General features: G+C 38.5%; 1 pseudogene; it reads left to right on the top strand.

The window, feature by feature from the left end:
• The window catches only part of LOC106749641, a 5,491-nt pseudogene extending 1,026 nt beyond the window's left edge, over window positions 1-4,465 (top strand).
• Window positions 4,466-5,484: the final 1,019 nt, after the last annotated feature.

Below are 5,484 nucleotides of genomic sequence, written 5' to 3'. Positions count from 1 at the left end.
TACATAGTAACCTTTTAATATATGCCAATTGACATCATATGTCAATTGATAAAAAAATAACTTCTCAAAAAATTGAAAGCGGTGGAAAAATAAAATTTTATATTTACTCTTTTGCTAAAATATATAAAGAAAATATAACAGCATCATGATAAAGTTAATAACTATTATTTATTGAGACAATAAGTTGAAACATTTTTTAGGCACATATCCATCCACAAACTAGGCCGATAGCATTTTTTGGGTGTATATATGCATCCACAACATTCAAGAGATTAAAACACTAAAAGTCAAAATTAAGTGAATTGACATAGATCATTTACAATTATTTGTTTCTTATAACATTGTTTTTGTTTCTTTGTTACAGAGCGAAGCATCTGAAAGATTATCCTTTCAACGTTCCATTTTAAATAAAATCGAAACGATTGCGGAAGAATGAAATAGGAAAAGGGACATTTTATTTCACAAATAACACAAGAATATATGTAAACCAATATGCTATAAAAAACGGAATAAAAATGAAATGGAGTAGTATTCCTGCGTAACATTTGGCAAAGATAACTGTATCAACTGACAAGAAAGATTTGATACCTATCAAATTCGGAAAAAAATATGTAAATTTGCAGAATGAAAATACTGTTGCATCATATGCGCGCTCAATTTCCAATTATGTCCATGAGAAATATTAGATGTATAACTTAATTCTTGACATTTTTAAAGAAAATATGTTCTTTATTTACAAAACAACGAATAATCTTTCAATCTTCGAAATAGTCTCCATTACTTTCTACACATTGCTGTCATCTTTCTGACGAAATCCGCTTCGAAAGAAAGATGATGGTTTCGAGTTAATAAACACGTCGATGTTTTTGTCGATCTCCTTGGGAGACTTGAAGTGGGAATCAACCAGGTGATATTACAGGGATCGGAAAAAATGGTAATCTAAAGGGGCAAGATCTGAAACACTGTGAGCAGTATATGTATAGTCATGGTGAAACAGGGACGTGGCCTATTTTCAATAGTGGAGGTAAAGTCTGACGTTAGTGAGTCGAGGTTGGAAGAAAGATCACCGAAATAGCTGGGGTGGGGGAAGGAGGAAATTTTCGGGCTCGGCGAGTTTGATGGAGGGGATGATGTAGAGAAGAAAGGGTTGCTAATAGTGTGGGGGTAATGGGAAATGTCTCTTCGACGTAAATCGAGCAAGGGTTATTGAGGAAGATTTACATAATTTAATTTATTTCATTTTATTGAGAGAAATCATCGCATCACATGACGTCTGGAAGCTCCGAGTCCCCACTGATGCACGGTGTGAGGGAGAGTAGACGGAATCGAAGATGCAAGTAGGGAAAGGAAGTCGGTGGATTTTCCCGTGTAGAGGTATAGATAATCTGTTATTGATTCTTTTCGGGGGTCCCTTTTCGCTGCTTACGTTAAAACGTCGAAGATGATGCGCGAGCGATGGTGAAAATTCCGGAATTTATGGGGAAAAGGAGAGTTTACTCCTTTAATCAGTAAACCCTCCTTTAATCAGTAAACCCTCCTTTAATCAGTAAACCCTCCTTTTAGAAGAGTGAGGAAGAGGCAGAAACGAAGACGCTAGGTAGCCACGGTTATTCGTTGTGAATGGATTTTAGGTCCTTCGACTCCTGTGTTGAGTCAAAGAAGAGGTACGGATGTATACGAGCATCACTAAAATTTGTTAGAGGAATAAAGGGCACAGGGAGAAGGAAGAGATGCTTTTATTGAAAAGAGAGAAATAAATATTTTAAAAGACGAAATCTATCTTATGACGATGCACATTTTTGCTCGTCACTCAGGCCTGTGGCCTGGCCGAGGATGAGCCGGAGGAAATTATTGGGCACCTTCTTATAAGAAAAGTCAACTAAATTTTATAATTTTGTTTCCGTGCGTCGTTTTGCGTACGAGACGCGATCCGCGGCCATTATATTTTTTATAATTGTAAGGTCACGCATGACGCGCCAGTGCAATGGACTTAAGAAAAGTGAAGAAATCGGAGCTGCCAAGAGGAGCTGAGCGCGAACGAGAGCAAGGATTCTGGAGGAGCGCCTAGAGCGGCGTGCGGAAGATCTTCCTTTCCCGAGCAGACGGCTGGTGATGGACAGCGGGGATGGCCACCTTGTGCTGAGAAAGGCGCAGAGCATGCGAGGGAGGATCCCTACGGAAGAGCCCAGGGAATTCCTTCAAGTACTATGAACCCAGTTAGGTTAAGTTAGATTAGTTGCAGTAGTTGCCGAATATCGTTCCAGGAGAAACGAGAACAAGCTAAGCGTCGAATTAACGACTTAACACTATGTCGTCCGCACGTCTAATCGGGATTCTTTTGTTTGGCGCCGGTAGGACTGATCATTTCGCTTGTCGCCAGCGGTTTTTCGAGGTTTTCGGGAAATCATAAATCGTACGTTCTCATTAGTTTTCAATCCTGTCCCGCTAATTTCATGAAATTTCGAGGATACATGTAAACAAATGTAACATTTTTGTATTATATATTTATTTATTTATTAATATTTTATTGGGTATTTAGTATTTCTCTTTTAGATGATATGAAGCAAAACAATCTCCGAGGTGTAACGCGACTCCACAAGACTTACACATTAAATTTGTTGTCCTTCTTTCTTTGTTTTTGGGACATACATGGTACTTTCTTCGTTTTCGTTTGTCGGTTTCGGAAATTTGTATTAGCTGGTGTTGCTTTAGCTGACCGGAAAGTCTGTCGATCGAATCATGATGTCTGTAACTTATTGTTACTTAAACAGAACACAAACAGAACACCAACAGTACACAATCAGAACACAAACGGCACCACAGTGCTGTCGCCGGCCTTTGCGCAATAGTTTTCGCGGGACACCAACGTGGTGTCCCCGAACGGCATAGTGTTAAGGGGAGAAGCCGGTCTAGAATTTTGAAAAAATCGAAAATTTGTTTTTTGTCTTAAAAGGTGCTTTAGGGTCTTAAAAATAACATACCAAAAGATGGATGCCGTAAAAAATGTGTAAATGCTCAAATGCGGCAGCACTCTTGTATGCCCCGAGCGCCTTTTATGATCCCGGCGTGCGCTGTAATTTTTGGGTACGGGAGCAGGTATAAAAAAGGTAGAAAAAAGAATGTGTCGATCACTTTCAGAAACGAATGAACACCAACCACCGAAACTTGAAAAAAATACAAGAGGCTTGGGAGGGAAAAGACAATTGACAGGCAAAGTCATCGACGAACTGTCAATTTATTACGGGTTAGCCATTCGTCGGAATTGTGATTCAATTGAAAAAATGAAGAATGCTATTTGGGCAACGCTTGATCACAAAATGTCAACAAATGAAAATCCGCAATATGACCGCTGCCCGAAGGGTGAAGATTCTTGGTGCTTGTAGCAAAGAGCGAAAGCTACGAACACTTTGGACGAATATCAACACAATTCACCTATGCGCGCTGAAGTGTTCGAAGCTATAAAGCCGATATACGAAAGACTTACGTCGGACGATCTTCTCACTCGTTGTATCGGAGGCTACACGCAAAACAACAACGAGAGTTTCAACTCAACTGTGTGGGCGATGGCTCCGAAAACTATGAATTCTGGCAAAGTGATAGTGGATATTGCTACAAGTATTGCTTCATGTGTCTTCAACGATGGACTAAGATCAATTTTGCACATATTCGATGTCATGAAGATGAAAATTGGACCAAACAGTTACAATGTGTGCACGAAGATAGATGCGAACCGTATCAAGAAAGCGGAACAATCACTCTGTGTCGGCGCAAAAGAAGCCCGCATGCAATTGAAAGCTTTCCGAAAGGAAAAAGAAGCCGAAGAAGTTGATGTAGAAGGACAATTGTACGGCGCAGGCATCGCAGATTAAAGGTATATACGAATTTAATATGATTTTATAGTACTTAAAATTTGAAACGCGTTTTTCTCGAAATCACTTTTTTTGAACTGGCCGAAGACATAACTCGAGGAAATCTTCACCGATCCATACGAAATTTTGTCAGTACATTCGAAATACCTTTCTCCGGAGACGTACGTAGGATTTATTTTTTATACTGCATAGTTTTTTGGTAATCAACAATTTTATGTTGTTTTTTATAGTGAAAATTTTAACTTTTTGTTCAAACGTGCACCATTTCGCGAAAAAACAAAATATCGAAAAAAATCCTACGCACGTCTCTTGCTGTTGTTATATAGAAACTAAAAAAAATTTATTTTTTGTTCCAAGACCAAAATTAAGGAAGTTACGTCTTTGGCCATGGACCCACTGAAAAAAAAGGCGTCTTCGGAGAAATGCTGGACAGCCGCCATTTCGAAATTAATTAACATGAAAAAATTTGTATTTGTACTTTAAAACCTATATTATAAAACCTATTTCACAAATTTTCGGTTGATCCTTTTGTTGAGTCACAAAAAATTCATAAAATATGCCCATTTTTTCGCGCTCTAGACCAGCTTCCCCCCTTAAGTTACACGGATTACCTTTTTCCTTAATCTCACTTTAATCTTCATCTTGTATTTGCATTATTCCAATAATGCTAATTTATAAAAGTTTGTTTAATGTTAACCCATATATCTCATTGTTTAACTTTAGCTAACCCTTTCATCTTTTAAATATTGCATCTTTCACAATGACTTTTCTTGTCAATTTACCACTATTATTAATCCATCCGAGAACCAAATCATGTTATTAATAAACTGTTTTATTCAAAATGCCCTAAATTTAATCAAATTGTTAAAACTATTTATTTGTTTCCTTTCAATTACTTAAATCTGAATTCCTTTCTCAACACGCTCATATGGTCTTATCCCAGGTAACGAGATTAAGTTCTTTGACCTAAATAAAGGACCACCTAACGTACGTTCTGTGATCGGAATAAATAGGTTTCTCCGGACCTTGACCTGATCTGCAGACCTACTAATACGTTTAGGACTCGCGAGTGCGCGAGTAAACGATTTTGTTGCGTTTGTCCTCTTCCAGGACGTAACAGTAAGTGTGCACATGATATAATGAGTTTAGAAAAAAAACTCTTTGAGAGAACATTAACTATTGTATTTCATATCATAAGCCGCCAGCATATAGGTATTCAAAAAAGTTCTTATTCACTGAATATTTGGAAAGCATTCGGAAAAAATGTTCCAAAAATATTTATCCATTTGATAGCAGTGTTCAAACCAAGCAACTTATTCTTGGAATATTTCTCCGAACGAAAGGAATTGGTTAGCGATTTCTTCTTTCTGCGAGGAAGTTATGAAGCAGAAAGAGTAGGCTGAGCGGCTCAAAAGGAGGAATCGAGCTCCGCCGACCGGGAAAAAGGGGGTAAGAAGAAGAGAAAAAGGTCCGATTTTCCCTCCTCCCTCAATAAAGGAATCGGTTAGCACCCCGCTGGGAGAGTGAGTTGCCTGCCTCCAGGAAGGGGCGCCCCGCTTCTCCATCATGACGGAATGTTGGCCGCAAGGTCGAATCTTTACGTTTAGGCCCGTTC

The sequence above is a fragment of the Dinoponera quadriceps genome, unplaced genomic scaffold, assembly GCF_001313825.1.
Source record: "Dinoponera quadriceps isolate SergipeBrazil2010 unplaced genomic scaffold, ASM131382v1 scaffold4148, whole genome shotgun sequence".
Lineage (NCBI taxonomy): Eukaryota > Metazoa > Arthropoda > Insecta > Hymenoptera > Formicidae > Dinoponera > Dinoponera quadriceps.
The sequence above is the reverse complement of the archived record's forward strand: the minus strand, read 5'-3'. Positions and strand labels throughout refer to the sequence as shown.